The sequence below is a fragment of the Dromaius novaehollandiae genome, chromosome 5 (assembly GCF_036370855.1).
Source record: "Dromaius novaehollandiae isolate bDroNov1 chromosome 5, bDroNov1.hap1, whole genome shotgun sequence".
NCBI classification, from domain to species: Eukaryota; Metazoa; Chordata; class Aves; order Casuariiformes; family Dromaiidae; genus Dromaius; species Dromaius novaehollandiae.
In genome coordinates this window covers 75,916,024-75,930,177 of record NC_088102.1, presented here as the reverse complement: position 1 = coordinate 75,930,177, position 14,154 = coordinate 75,916,024, and positions in this window count along the sequence as shown.

Below are 14,154 nucleotides of genomic sequence, written 5' to 3'. Positions count from 1 at the left end.
TGCCCAGCCAGACGGCCAGCACTGGCCCATCAGGCACTGAGCAACAAGTGACCTCACAGCCACATGGGCAGCCCTGGCAGCAGCACCGGCCTTTTAGGGCATCAGGCACTAGTGACCTCAGGGAAACTAAGAGGAGCTGCCTGGCAAGCGGAGCATGCTTTCTCTTTGGGCTTGCCAGCTCACTTGTGCCTCAGTGCCTGACGAAGCTGAGCATAGGTTTGCTCTTTCTGGCATTCAGGTCTCCTCTCGCACAGTGCCTGCAAGGCCCGTGCTGCTCAGGTGGCAGGGAGGTCACTTGTGCCTCAGTGCCTGCTAGGCCAGTGCTGCTCATCTGCCTGGGGATTCCAGTTGGGAGCCCACTTCTGCCTCAGTGCCGATAAGGCAGGGCTAGGCGCATGGCTTCTCTTTGTGCGTGTGAGGGCCCTTGTGTCCTAGTGTCTGCTAGGGCAGCCCTGGCCATGTGCTTGCTCTTTGGGCTCCTAATGGCTCTTGTGCCTCAGCGCCTGAGAGGCCGCTGCTGGAGACAGAGCTGCTCTTTGTGCTTGGGAAGGCACTCGTGTCTCCTGGTGTGCTAGACCACCGTAAGGACTATGGCTGCTGCTTTTGCTTTTGAGCTTAGTCAGCTCAGCTCAGCCCATCAGGCACTGAGGCACCAGTGACCTCACCTACCCAAAGAGCAGCCCCAGGACCAGCACTTGGCTCTCCGCCTCTGCCACACCAATGTTCTCAAGAGCACAAGGAGTAGCCAGGTGAGCAGCACTGGCCAATGAGGCAGTGGGGCGCAGCTGAGCTCAAAAGCCAAATCAAGAGCCATGGGCCTAACAGGGCTCTAGCACACAAGGAGACTCCAGTGCCCGCACAAGCACAAACAGCAGCTCTGTCCCCAGCGCTGCTCTCTCTCAGGCCCTGAGGCTAAGCAGACACTGCAAGCCCAAAGAGCAAGCATATTGCCAGGCCGGCCCTAGCAGGTGCTGACACACGAGCGACCTCACAAGCACCAAGAGAAAGCATGCGCCCAGTCCTGCCTCACCAGGCACTGAGGCAGAAGGGAGCTCCCAAGAGGAATGCCCAGCCAGACGGCCAGCACTGGCCCATCAGGCACTGAGGAACAAGTGACCTCACAGCCACATGGGCAGCCCTGGCAGCAGCACCGGCCTTTTAGGGCATCAGGCACTAGTGACCTCAGGGAAACTGAGAGGAGCTGCCTGGCAAGCGGAGCATGCTTTCTCTTTGAGCTTGCCAGCTCACTTGTGCCTCAGTGCCTGACGAAGCTGAGCTGAGCATAGGTTTGCTCTTTCTGGCATTCAGGTCTCCTCTCCCAAAGTGCCTGCAAGGCCCGTGCTGCTCAGGTGGCAGGGAGGTCACTGGTGCCTCAGTGCCTGCTAGGCCCGTGCTGCTCATCTGCCTGGGGATTCCAGTTGGGAGCCCACTTCTGCCTCAGTGCCGATAAGGCAGGGCTAGGCGCATGGCTTCTCTTTGTGCGTGTGAGGGCCCTTGTGTCCTAGTGTCTGCTAGGGCAGCCCTGGCCATGTGCTTGCTCTTTGGGCTCCTAATGGCTCTTGTGCCTCAGCGCCTGAGAGGCCGCTGCTGGAGACAGAGCTGCTCTTTGTGCTTGGGAAGGCACTCGTGTCTCCTGGTGTGCTAGACCACCGTAAGGACTATGGCTGCTGCTTTTGCTTTTGAGCTTAGTCAGCTCAGCCCATCAGGCACTGAGGCACCAGTGACCTCACCTACCCAAAGAGCAGCCCCAGGACCAGCACTTGGCTCTCCGCCTCTGCCACACCAATGTTCTCAAGAGCACAAGGAGTAGCCAGGTGAGCAGCACTGGCCAATGAGGCAGTGGGGCGCAGCTGAGCTCAAAAGCCAAACCAAGAGCCATGGGCCTAACAGGGCTCTAGCACACAAGGAGACTCCAGTGCCCGCACAAGCACAAACAGCAGCTCTGTCCCCAGCGCTGCTCTCTCTCAGGCCCTGAGGCTAAGCAGACACTGCGAGCCCAAAGAGCAAGCACATGGCCAGGCCGGCCCTAGCAGGTGCTGACACACGAGCGACCTCACAAGCACCAAGAGAAAGCATGCGCCCAGTCCTGCCGCCCCAGGCACTGAGGCAGAAGGGAGCTCCCAAGAGGAATGCCCAGCCAGACGGCCAGCACTGGCCCATCAGGCACTGAGCAACAAGTGACCTCACAGCCACATGGGCAGCCCTGGCAGCAGCACCGGCCTTTTAGGGCATCAGGCACTAGTGACCTCAGGGAAACTAAGAGGAGCTGCCTGGCAAGCGGAGCATGCTTTCTCTTTGGGCTTGCCAGCTCACTTGTGCCTCAGTGCCTGACGAAGCTGAGCATAGGTTTGCTCTTTCTGGCATTCAGGTCTCCTCTCGCACAGTGCCTGCAAGGCCCGTGCTGCTCAGGTGGCAGGGAGGTCACTTGTGCCTCAGTGCCTGCTAGGCCAGTGCTGCTCATCTGCCTGGGGATTCCAGTTGGGAGCCCACTTCTGCCTCAGTGCCGATAAGGCAGGGCTAGGCGCATGGCTTCTCTTTGTGCGTGTGAGGGCCCTTGTGTCCTAGTGTCTGCTAGGGCAGCCCTGGCCATGTGCTTGCTCTTTGGGCTCCTAATGGCTCTTGTGCCTCAGCGCCTGAGAGGCCGCTGCTGGAGACAGAGCTGCTCTTTGTGCTTGGGAAGGCACTCGTGTCTCCTGGTGTGCTAGACCACCGTAAGGACTATGGCTGCTGCTTTTGCTTTTGAGCTTAGTCAGCTCAGCTCAGCCCATCAGGCACTGAGGCACCAGTGACCTCACCTACCCAAAGAGCAGCCCCAGGACCAGCACTTGGCTCTCCGCCTCTGCCACACCAATGTTCTCAAGAGCACAAGGAGTAGCCAGGTGAGCAGCACTGGCCAATGAGGCAGTGGGGCGCAGCTGAGCTCAAAAGCCAAATCAAGAGCCATGGGCCTAACAGGGCTCTAGCACACAAGGAGACTCCAGTGCCCGCACAAGCACAAACAGCAGCTCTGTCCCCAGCGCTGCTCTCTCTCAGGCCCTGAGGCTAAGCAGACACTGCGAGCCCAAAGAGCAAGCATATTGCCAGGCCGGCCCTAGCAGGTGCTGACACACGAGCGACCTCACAAGCACCAAGAGAAAGCATGCGCCCAGTCCTGCCTCACCAGGCACTGAGGCAGAAGGGAGCTCCCAAGAGGAATGCCCAGCCAGACGGCCAGCACTGGCCCATCAGGCACTGAGGAACAAGTGACCTCACAGCCACATGGGCAGCCCTGGCAGCAGCACCGGCCTTTTAGGGCATCAGGCACTAGTGACCTCAGGGAAACTGAGAGGAGCTGCCTGGCAAGCGGAGCATGCTTTCTCTTTGAGCTTGCCAGCTCACTTGTGCCTCAGTGCCTGACGAAGCTGAGCTGAGCATAGGTTTGCTCTTTCTGGCATTCAGGTCTCCTCTCCCAAAGTGCCTGCAAGGCCCGTGCTGCTCAGGTGGCAGGGAGGTCACTGGTGCCTCAGTGCCTGCTAGGCCCGTGCTGCTCATCTGCCTGGGGATTCCAGTTGGGAGCCCACTTCTGCCTCAGTGCCGATAAGGCAGGGCTAGGCGCATGGCTTCTCTTTGTGCGTGTGAGGGCCCTTGTGTCCTAGTGTCTGCTAGGGCAGCCCTGGCCATGTGCTTGCTCTTTGGGCTCCTAATGGCTCTTGTGCCTCAGCGCCTGAGAGGCCGCTGCTGGAGACAGAGCTGCTCTTTGTGCTTGGGAAGGCACTCGTGTCTCCTGGTGTGCTAGACCACCGTAAGGACTATGGCTGCTGCTTTTGCTTTTGAGCTTAGTCAGCTCAGCCCATCAGGCACTGAGGCACCAGTGACCTCACCTACCCAAAGAGCAGCCCCAGGACCAGCACTTGGCTCTCCGCCTCTGCCACACCAATGTTCTCAAGAGCACAAGGAGTAGCCAGGTGAGCAGCACTGGCCAATGAGGCAGTGGGGCGCAGCTGAGCTCAAAAGCCAAACCAAGAGCCATGGGCCTAACAGGGCTCTAGCACACAAGGAGACTCCAGTGCCCGCACAAGCACAAACAGCAGCTCTGTCCCCAGCGCTGCTCTCTCTCAGGCCCTGAGGCTAAGCAGACACTGCGAGCCCAAAGAGCAAGCACATGGCCAGGCCGGCCCTAGCAGGTGCTGACACACGAGCGACCTCACAAGCACCAAGAGAAAGCATGCGCCCAGTCCTGCCGCCCCAGGCACTGAGGCAGAAGGGAGCTCCCAAGAGGAATGCCCAGCCAGACGGCCAGCACTGGCCCATCAGGCACTGAGCAACAAGTGACCTCACAGCCACATGGGCAGCCCTGGCAGCAGCACCGGCCTTTTAGGGCATATGGAACTAGTGACCTCAGGGAAACTAAGAGGAGCTGCCTGGCAAGCGGAGCATGCTTTCTCTTTGGGCTTGCCAGCTCACTTGTGCCTCAGTGCCTGACGAAGCTGAGCATAGGTTTGCTCTTTCTGGCATTCAGGTCTCCTCTCGCACAGTGCCTGCAAGGCCCGTGCTGCTCAGGTGGCAGGGAGGTCACTGGTGTCTCAGTGCCTGCTAGGTCCGTGCTGGTCATCTGGCTGGGGATTCCAGTTGGGAGCCCACTTCTGCCTCAGTGCCGATAAGGCAGGGCTAGGCGCATGGCTTCTCTTTGTGCGTGTGAGGGCCCTTGTGTCCTAGTGTCTGCTAGGGCAGCCCTGGCCATGTGCTTGCTCTTTGGGCTCCTAATGGCTCTTGTGCCTCAGCGCCTGAGAGGCCGCTGCTGGAGACAGAGCTGCTGTTTGTGCTTGGGAAGGCACTCGCGTCTCCTGGTGTGCTAGACCACCGTAAGGACTATGGCTGCTGCTTTTGCTTTTGAGCTCAGTCAGCTCAGCTCAGCCCATCAGGCACTGAGGCACCAGTGACCTCACCTACCCAAAAAGCAGCCCCATGACCAGCACTTGGCTCTCCGGCTCTGCCACACCAACGTTCTCAAGAGCACAAAGAGTAGCCAGGTGAGCAGCACTGGCCAATGAGGCAGTGGGGCGCAGCTGAGCTCAAAAACCACACCAAGAGCCATGGGCCTAACAGGGCTCTAGCACACAAGGAGACTCAAGTGCCCGCACAAGCACAAACAGCAGCTCTGTCCCCAGCGCTGCTCTCTCTCAGGCCCTGAGGCTAAGCAGACACTGCGAGCCCAAAGAGCAAGCATATTGCCAGGCCGGCCCCAGCAGGCGCTGACACACGAGCGACCTCACAAGCACCAAGAGAAAGCATGCGCCCAGTCCTGCCGCCCCAGGCACTGAGGCAGAAGGGAGCTCCCAAGAGGAATGCCCAGCCAGACGGCCAGCACTGGCCCATCAGGCACTGAGGAACAAGTGAGCTCACAGCCACATGGGCAGCCCTGGCAGCAGCACCGGCCTTTTAGGGCATCAGGCACTAGTGACCTCAGGGAAACTGAGAAGAGCTGCCTGGCAAGCGGAGCATGCTTTCTCTTTGTGCTTGCCAGCTCACTTGTGCCTCAGTGCCTGACGAAGCTGAGCTGAGCATAGGTTTGCTCTTTCTGGCATTCAGGTCTCCTCTCGCACAGTGCCTGCAAGGCCCGTGCTGCTCAGGTGGCTGTGAGGTCACTGGTGCCTCAGTGCCTGCTAGGCCAGTGCTGCTCATCTGCCTGGGGATTCCAGTTGGGAGCCCACTTCTGCCTCAGTGCCGATAAGGCAGGGCTAGGCGCATGGCTTCTCTTTGTGCGTGTGAGGGCCCTTGTGTCCTAGTGTCTGCTAGGGCAGCCCTGGCCATGTGCTTGCTCTTTGGGCTCCTAATGGCTCTTGTGCCTCAGCGCCTGAGAGGCCGCTGCTGGAGACAGAGCTGCTCTTTGTGCTTGGGAAGGCACTCGCGTCTCCTGGTGTGCTAGACCACCGTAAGGACTATGGCTGCTGCTTTTGCTTTTGAGCTCAGTCAGCTCAGCTCAGCCCATCAGGCACTGAGGCACCAGTGACCTCACCTACCCAAAAAGCAGCCCCATGACCAGCACTTGGCTCTCCGGCTCTGCCACACCAACGTTCTCAAGAGCACAAAGAGTAGCCAGGTGAGCAGCACTGGCCAATGAGGCAGTGGGGCGCAGCTGAGCTCAAAAGCCAAACCAAGAGCCATGGGCCTAACAGGGCTCTAGCACACAAGGAGACTCCAGTGCCCGCACAAGCACAAACAGCAGCTCTGTCCCCAGCGCTGCTCTCTCTCAGGCCCTGAGGCTAAGCAGACACTGCGAGCCCAAAGAGCAAGCACATGGCCAGGCCGGCCCTAGCAGGCGCTGACACACGAGCGACCTCACAAGCACCAAGAGAAAGCATGCGCCCAGTCCTGCCGCCCCAGGCACTGAGGCAGAAGGGAGCTCCCAAGAGGAATGCCCAGCCAGACGGCCAGCACTGGCCTATCAGGCACTGAGGAACAAGTGACCTCACAGCCACATGGGCAGCCCTGGCAGCAGCACCGGCCTTTTAGGGCATATGGAACTAGTGACCTCAGGGAAACTGAGAGGAGCTGCCTGGCAAGCGGAGCATGCTTTCTCTTTGAGCTTGCCAGCTCACTTGTGCCTCAGTGCCTGACGAAGCTGAGCATAGGTTTGCTCTTTCTGGCATTCAGGTCTCCTCTCGCACAGTGCCTGCAAGGCCCGTGCTGCTCAGGTGGCAGGGAGGTCACTTGTGCCTCAGTGCCTGCTAGGCCAGTGCTGCTCATCTGGCTGGGGATTCCAGTTGGGAGCCCACTTCTGCCTCAGTGCCGATAAGGCAGGGCTAGGCGCATGGCTGCTCTTTGTGCGTGTGAGGGCCCTTGTGTCCTAGTGTCTGCTAGGGCAGCCCTGGCCATGTGCTTGCTCTTTGGGCTCCTAATGGCTCTTGTGCCTCAGCGCCTGAGAGGCCGCTGCTGGAGACAGAGCTGCTGTTTGTGCTTGGGAAGGCACTCGCGTCTCCTGGTGTGCTAGACCACCGTAAGGACTATGGCTGCTGCTTTTGCTTTTGAGCTCAGTCAGCTCAGCTCAGCCCATCAGGCACTGAGGCACCAGTGACCTCACCTACCCAAAAAGCAGCCCCATGACCAGCACTTGGCTCTCCGGCTCTGCCACACCAACGTTCTCAAGAGCACAAAGAGTAGCCAGGTGAGCAGCACTGGCCAATGAGGCAGTGGGGCGCAGCTGAGCTCAAAAACCACACCAAGAGCCATGGGCCTAACAGGGCTCTAGCACACAAGGAGACTCAAGTGCCCGCACAAGCACAAACAGCAGCTCTGTCCCCAGCGCTGCTCTCTCTCAGGCCCTGAGGCTAAGGAGACACTGCGAGCCCAAAGAGCAAGCACATGGCCAGGCCAGCCCTAGCAGGCGCTGACACACGAGCGACCTCACAAGCACCAAGAGAAAGCATGCGCCCAGTCCTGCCGCCCCAGGCACTGAGGCAGAAGGGAGCTCCCAAGAGGAATGCCCAGCCAGACAGCCAGCACTGGCCCATCAGGCACTGAGGAACAAGTGAGCTCACAGCCACATGGGCAGCCCTGGCAGCAGCACCGGCCTTTTAGGGCATCAGGCACTAGTGACCTCAGGGAAACTGAGAAGAGCTGCCTGGCAAGCGGAGCATGCTTTCTCTTTGTGCTTGCCAGCTCACTTGTGCCTCAGTGCCTGACGAAGCTGAGCTGAGCATAGGTTTGCTCTTTCTGGCATTCAGGTCTCCTCTCGCACAGTGCCTGCAAGGCCCGTGCTGCTCAGGTGGCAGGGAGGTCACTTGTGCCTCAGTGCCTGCTAGGCCCGTGCTGGTCATCTGGCTGGGGATTCCAGTTGGGAGCCCACTTCTGCCTCAGTGCCGATAAGGCAGGGCTAGGCGCATGGCTGCTCTTTGTGCGTGTGAGGGCTCTTGTGTCCTAGTGTCTGCTAGGGCAGCCCTGGCCATGTGCTTGCTCTTTGGGCTCCTAATGGCTCTTGTGCCTCAGCGCCTGAGAGGCCGCTGCTGGAGACAGAGCTGCTCTTTGTGCTTGGGAAGGCACTCGCGTCTCCTGGTGTGCTAGACCACCGTAAGGACTATGGCTGCTGCTTTTGCTTTTGAGCTTAGTCAGCTCAGCCCATCAGGCACTGAGGCACCAGTGACCTCACCTACCCAAAGAGCAGCCCCAGGACCAGCACTTGGCTCTCCGCCTCTGCCACACCAATGTTCTCAAGAGCACAAGGAGTAGCCAGGTGAGCAGCACTGGCCAATGAGGCAGTGGGGCGCAGCTGAGCTCAAAAGCCAAACCAAGAGCCATGGGCCTAACAGGGCTCTAGCACACAAGGAGACTCAAGTGCCCGCACAAGCACAAACAGCAGCTCTGTCCCCAGCGCTGCTCTCTCTCAGGCCCTGAGGCTAAGCAGACACTGCGAGCCCAAAGAGCAAGCATATTGCCAGGCCGGCCCCAGCAGGCGCTGACACACGAGCGACCTCACAAGCACCAAGAGAAAGCATGCGCCCAGTCCTGCCGCCCCAGGCACTGAGGCAGAAGGGAGCTCCCAAGAGGAATGCCCAGCCAGACGGCCAGCACTGGCCCATCAGGCACTGAGGAACAAGTGAGCTCACAGCCACATGGGCAGCCCTGGCAGCAGCACCGGCCTTTTAGGGCATCAGGCACTAGTGACCTCAGGGAAACTGAGAAGAGCTGCCTGGCAAGCGGAGCATGCTTTCTCTTTGTGCTTGCCAGCTCACTTGTGCCTCAGTGCCTGACGAAGCTGAGCTGAGCATAGGTTTGCTCTTTCTGGCATTCAGGTCTCCTCTCGCACAGTGCCTGCAAGGCCCGTGCTGCTCAGGTGGCTGTGAGGTCACTGGTGCCTCAGTGCCTGCTAGGCCAGTGCTGGTCATCTGGCTGGGGATTCCAGTTGGGAGCCCACTTCTGCCTCAGTGCCGATAAGGCAGGGCTAGGCGCATGGCTGCTCTTTGTGCGTGTGAGGGCCCTTGTGTCCTAGTGTCTGCTAGGGCAGCCCTGGCCATGTGCTTGCTCTTTGGGCTCCTAATGGCTCTTGTGCCTCAGCGCCTGAGAGGCCGCTGCTGGAGACAGAGCTGCTCTTTGTGCTTGGGAAGGCACTCGCGTCTCCTGGTGTGCTAGACCACCGTAAGGACTATGGCTGCTGCTTTTGCTTTTGAGCTCAGTCAGCTCAGCTCAGCCCATCAGGCACTGAGGCACCAGTGACCTCACCTACCCAAAGAGCAGCCCCAGGACCAGCACTTGGCTCTCCGCCTCTGCCACACCAATGTTCTCAAGAGCACAAGGAGTAGCCAGGTGAGCAGCACTGGCCAATGAGGCAGTGGGGCGCAGCTGAGCTCAAAAGCCAAACCAAGAGCCATGGGCCTAACAGGGCTCTAGCACACAAGGAGACTCAAGTGCCCGCACAAGCACAAACAGCAGCTCTGTCCCCAGCGCTGCTCTCTCTCAGGCCCTGAGGCTAAGCAGACACTGCGAGCCCAAAGAGCAAGCATATTGCCAGGCCGGCCCTAGCAGGTGCTGACACACGAGCGACCTCACAAGCACCAAGAGAAAGCATGCGCCCAGTCCTGCCGCCCCAGGCACTGAGGCAGAAGGGAACTCCCTACAGGAATGCCCAGCCAGACGGCCAGCACTGGCCCATCAGGCACTGAGGAACAAGTGAGCTCACAGCCACATGGGCAGCCCTGGCAGCAGCACCGGCCTTTTAGGGCATATGGAACTAGTGACCTCAGGGAAACTGAAGAGAGCTGCCTGGCAAGCGGAGCATGCTTTCTCTTTGGGCTTGCCAGCTCACTTGTGCCTCAGTGCCTGACGAAGCTGAGCTGAGCATAGGTTTGCTCTTTCTGGCATTCAGGTCTCCTCTCGCACAGTGCCTGCTAGGCCAGTGCTGCTCATCTGCCTGGGGATCCAGTTGGGAGCCCACTTCTGCCTCAGTGCCGATAAGGCAGGGCTAGGCGCATGGCTGCTCTTTGTGCGTGTGAGGGCCCTTGTGTCCTAGTGTCTGCTAGGGCAGCCCTGGCCATGTGCTTGCTCTTTGGGCTCCTAATGGCTCTTGTGCCTCAGCGCCTGAGAGGCCGCTGCTGGAGACAGAGCTGCTCTTTGTGCTTGGGAAGGCACTCGCGTCTCCTGGTGTGCTAGACCAGCGTAAGGACTATGGCTGCTGCTTTTGCTTTTGAGCTTAGTCAGCTCAGCCCATCAGGCACTGAGGCACCAGTGACCTCACCTACCCAAAGAGCAGCCCCAGGACCAGCACTTGGCTCTCCGCCTCTGCCACACCAATGTTCTCAAGAGCACAAGGAGTAGCCAGGTGAGCAGCACTGGCCAATGAGGCAGTGGGGCGCAGCTGAGCTCAAAAGCCAAACCAAGAGCCATGGGCCTAACAGGGCTCTAGCACACAAGGAGACTCAAGTGCCCGCACAAGCACAAACAGCAGCTCTGTCCCCAGCGCTGCTCTCTCTCAGGCCCTGAGGCTAAGCAGACACTGCGAGCCCAAAGAGCAAGCACATGGCCAGGCCGGCCCTAGCAGGCGCTGACACACGAGTGACCGCACAAGCACCAAGAGAAAGCATGCGCCCAGTCCTGCCGCCCCAGGCACTGAGGCAGAAGGGAGCTCCCAAGAGGAATCGCCAGCCAGACGGCCAGCACTGGCCTAGCAGGCACTGAGCAACAAGTGACCTCACAGCCACATGGGCAGCCCTGGCAGCAGCACCGGCCTTTTAGGGCATCAGGCACTAGTGACCTCAGGGAAACTGAGAAGAGCTGCCTGGCAAGCGGAGCATGCTTTCTCTTTGTGCTTGCCAGCTCACTTGTGCCTCAGTGCCTGACGAAGCTGAGCTGAGCATAGGTTTGCTCTTTCTGGCATTCAGGTCTCCTCTCGCACAGTGCCTGCAAGGCCCGTGCTGCTCAGGTGGCTGTGAGGTCACTGGTGCCTCAGTGCCTGCTAGGTCCGTGCTGGTCATCTGGCTGGGGATTCCAGTTGGGAGCCCACTTCTGCCTCAGTGCCGATAAGGCAGGGCTAGGCGCATGGCTTCTCTTTGTGCGTGTGAGGGCCCTTGTGTCCTAGTGTCTGCTAGGGCAGCCCTGGCCATGTGCTTGCTCTTTGGGCTCCTAATGGCTCTTGTGCCTCAGCGCCTGAGAGGCCGCTGCTGGAGACAGAGCTGCTCTTTGTGCTTGGGAAGGCACTCGCGTCTCCTGGTGTGCTAGACCACCGTAAGGACTATGGCTGCTGCTTTTGCTTTTGAGCTCAGTCAGCTCAGCTCAGCCCATCAGGCACTGAGGCACCAGTGACCTCACCTACCCAAAAAGCAGCCCCATGACCAGCACTTGGCTCTCCGGCTCTGCCACACCAACCTTCTCAAGAGCACAAAGAGTAGCCAGGTGAGCAGCACTGGCCAATGAGGCAGTGGGGCGCAGCTGAGCTCAAAAACCACACCAAGAGCCATGGGCCTAACAGGGCTCTAGCACACAAGGAGACTCCAGTGCCCGCACAAGCACAAACAGCAGCTCTGTCCCCAGCGCTGCTCTCTCTCAGGCCCTGAGGCTAAGCAGACACTGCGAGCCCAAAGAGCAAGCACATGGCCAGGCCGGCCCTAGCAGGCGCTGACACACGAGCGACCTCACAAGCACCAAGAGAAAGCATGCGCCCAGTCCTGCCTCACCAGGCACTGAGGCAGAAGGGAGCTCCCAACAGGAATGCCCAGCCAGACAGCCAGCACTGGCCTATCAGGCACTGAGGAACAAGTGACCTCACAGCCACATGGGCAGCCCTGGCAGCAGCACCGGCCTTTTAGGGCATATGGAACTAGTGACCTCAGGGAAACTGAGAGGAGCTGCCTGGCAAGCGGAGCATGCTTTCTCTTTGAGCTTGCCAGCTCACTTGTGCCTCAGTGCCTGACGAAGCTGAGCATAGGTTTGCTCTTTCTGGCATTCAGGTCTCCTCTCGCACAGTGCCTGCAAGGCCCGTGCTGCTCAGGTGGCAGGGAGGTCACTTGTGCCTCAGTGCCTGCTACGCCCGTGCTGGTCATCTGGCTGGGGATTCCAGTTGGGAGCCCACTTCTGCCTCAGTGCCGATAAGGCAGGGCTAGGCGCATGGCTTCTCTTTGTGCGTGTGAGGGCCCTTGTGTCCTAGTGTCTGCTAGGGCAGCCCTGGCCATGTGCTTGCTCTTTGGGCTCCTAATGGCTCTTGTGCCTCAGCGCCTGAGAGGCCGCTGCTGGAGACAGAGCTGCTCTTTGTGCTTGTGAAGGCACTCGTGTCTCCTGGTGTGCTAGACCACCGTAAGGACTATGGCTGCTGCTTTTGCTTTTGAGCTTAGTCAGCTCAGCCCATCAGGCACTGAGGCACCAGTGACCTCACCTACCCAAAGAGCAGCCCCAGGACCAGCACTTGGCTCTCCGGCTCTGCCACACCAATGTTCTCAAGAGCACAAGGAGTAGCCAGGTGAGCAGCACTGGCCAATGAGGCAGTGGGGCGCAGCTGAGCTCAAAAGCCAAACCAAGAGCCATGGGCCTAACAGGGCTCTAGCACACAAGGAGACTCCAGTGCCCACACAAGCACAAACAGCAGCTCTGTCCCCAGCGCTGCTCTCTCTCAGGCCCTGAGGCTAAGCAGACACTGCGAGCCCAAAGAGCAAGCACATGGCCAGGCCGGCCCTAGCAGGCGCTGACACACGAGTGACCGCACAAGCACCAAGAGAAAGCATGCGCCCAGTCCTGCCGCCCCAGGCACTGAGGCAGAAGGGAACTCCCAAGAGGAATCGCCAGCCAGACGGCCAGCACTGGCCTAGCAGGCACTGAGCAACAAGTGACCTCACAGCCACATGGGCAGCCCTGGCAGCAGCACCGGCCTTTTAGGGCATCAGGCACTAGTGACCTCAGGGAAACTGAGAAGAGCTGCCTGGCAAGCGGAGCATGCTTTCTCTTTGAGCTTGCCAGCTCACTTGTGCCTCAGTGCCTGCGGAAGCTGAGCTGAGCATAGGTTTGCTCTTTCTGGCATTCAGGTCTCCTCTCGCACAGTGCCTGCAAGGCCCGTGCTGCTCAGGTGGCTGTGAGATCACTGGTGCCTCAGTGCCTGCTAGGCCAGTGCTGGTCATCTGGCTGGGGATTCCAGTTGGGAGCCCACTTCTGCCTCAGTGCCGATAAGGCAGGGCTAGGCGCATGGCTGCTCTTTGTGCGTGTGAGGGCCCTTGTGTCCTAGTGTCTGCTAGGGCAGCCCTGGCCATGTGCTTGCTCTTTGGGCTCCTAATGGCTCTTGTGCCTCAGCGCCTGAGAGGCCGCTGCTGGAGACAGAGCTGCTCTTTGTGCTTGGGAAGGCACTCGCGTCTCCTGGTGTGCTAGACCACCGTAAGGACTATGGCTGCTGCTTTTGCTTTTGAGCTCAGTCAGCTCAGCTCAGCCCATCAGGCACTGAGGCACCAGTGACCTCACCTACCCAAAGAGCAGCCCCAGGACCAGCACTTGGCTCTCCGCCTCTGCCACACCAATGTTCTCAAGAGCACAAGGAGTAGCCAGGTGAGCAGCACTGGCCAATGAGGCAGTGGGGCGCAGCTGAGCTCAAAAGCCAAACCAAGAGCCATGGGCCTAACAGGGCTCTAGCACACAAGGAGACTCAAGTGCCCGCACAAGCACAAACAGCAGCTCTGTCCCCAGCGCTGCTCTCTCTCAGGCCCTGAGGCTAAGCAGACACTGCGAGCCCAAAGAGCAAGCATATTGCCAGGCCGGCCCTAGCAGGTGCTGACACACGAGCGACCTCACAAGCACCAAGAGAAAGCATGCGCCCAGTCCTGCCGCCCCAGGCACTGAGGCAGAAGGGAGCTCCCAAGAGGAATCGCCAGCCAGACGGCCAGCACTGGCCCATCAGGCACTGAGGAACAAGTGACCTCACAGCCACATGGGCAGCCCTGGCAGCAGCACCGGCCTTTTAGGGCATCAGGCACTAGTGACCTCAGGGAAACTGAAGAGAGCTGCCTGGCAAGCGGAGCATGCTTTCTCTTTGGGCTTGCCAGCTCACTTGTGCCTCAGTGCCTGACGAAGCTGAGCTGAGCATAGGTTTGCTCTTTCTGGCATTCAGGTCTCCTCTTGCACAGTGCCTGCTAGGCCAGTGCTGCTCATCTGCCTGGGGATCCAGTTGGGAGCCCACTTCTGCCTCAGTGCCGATAAGGCAGGGCTAGGCGC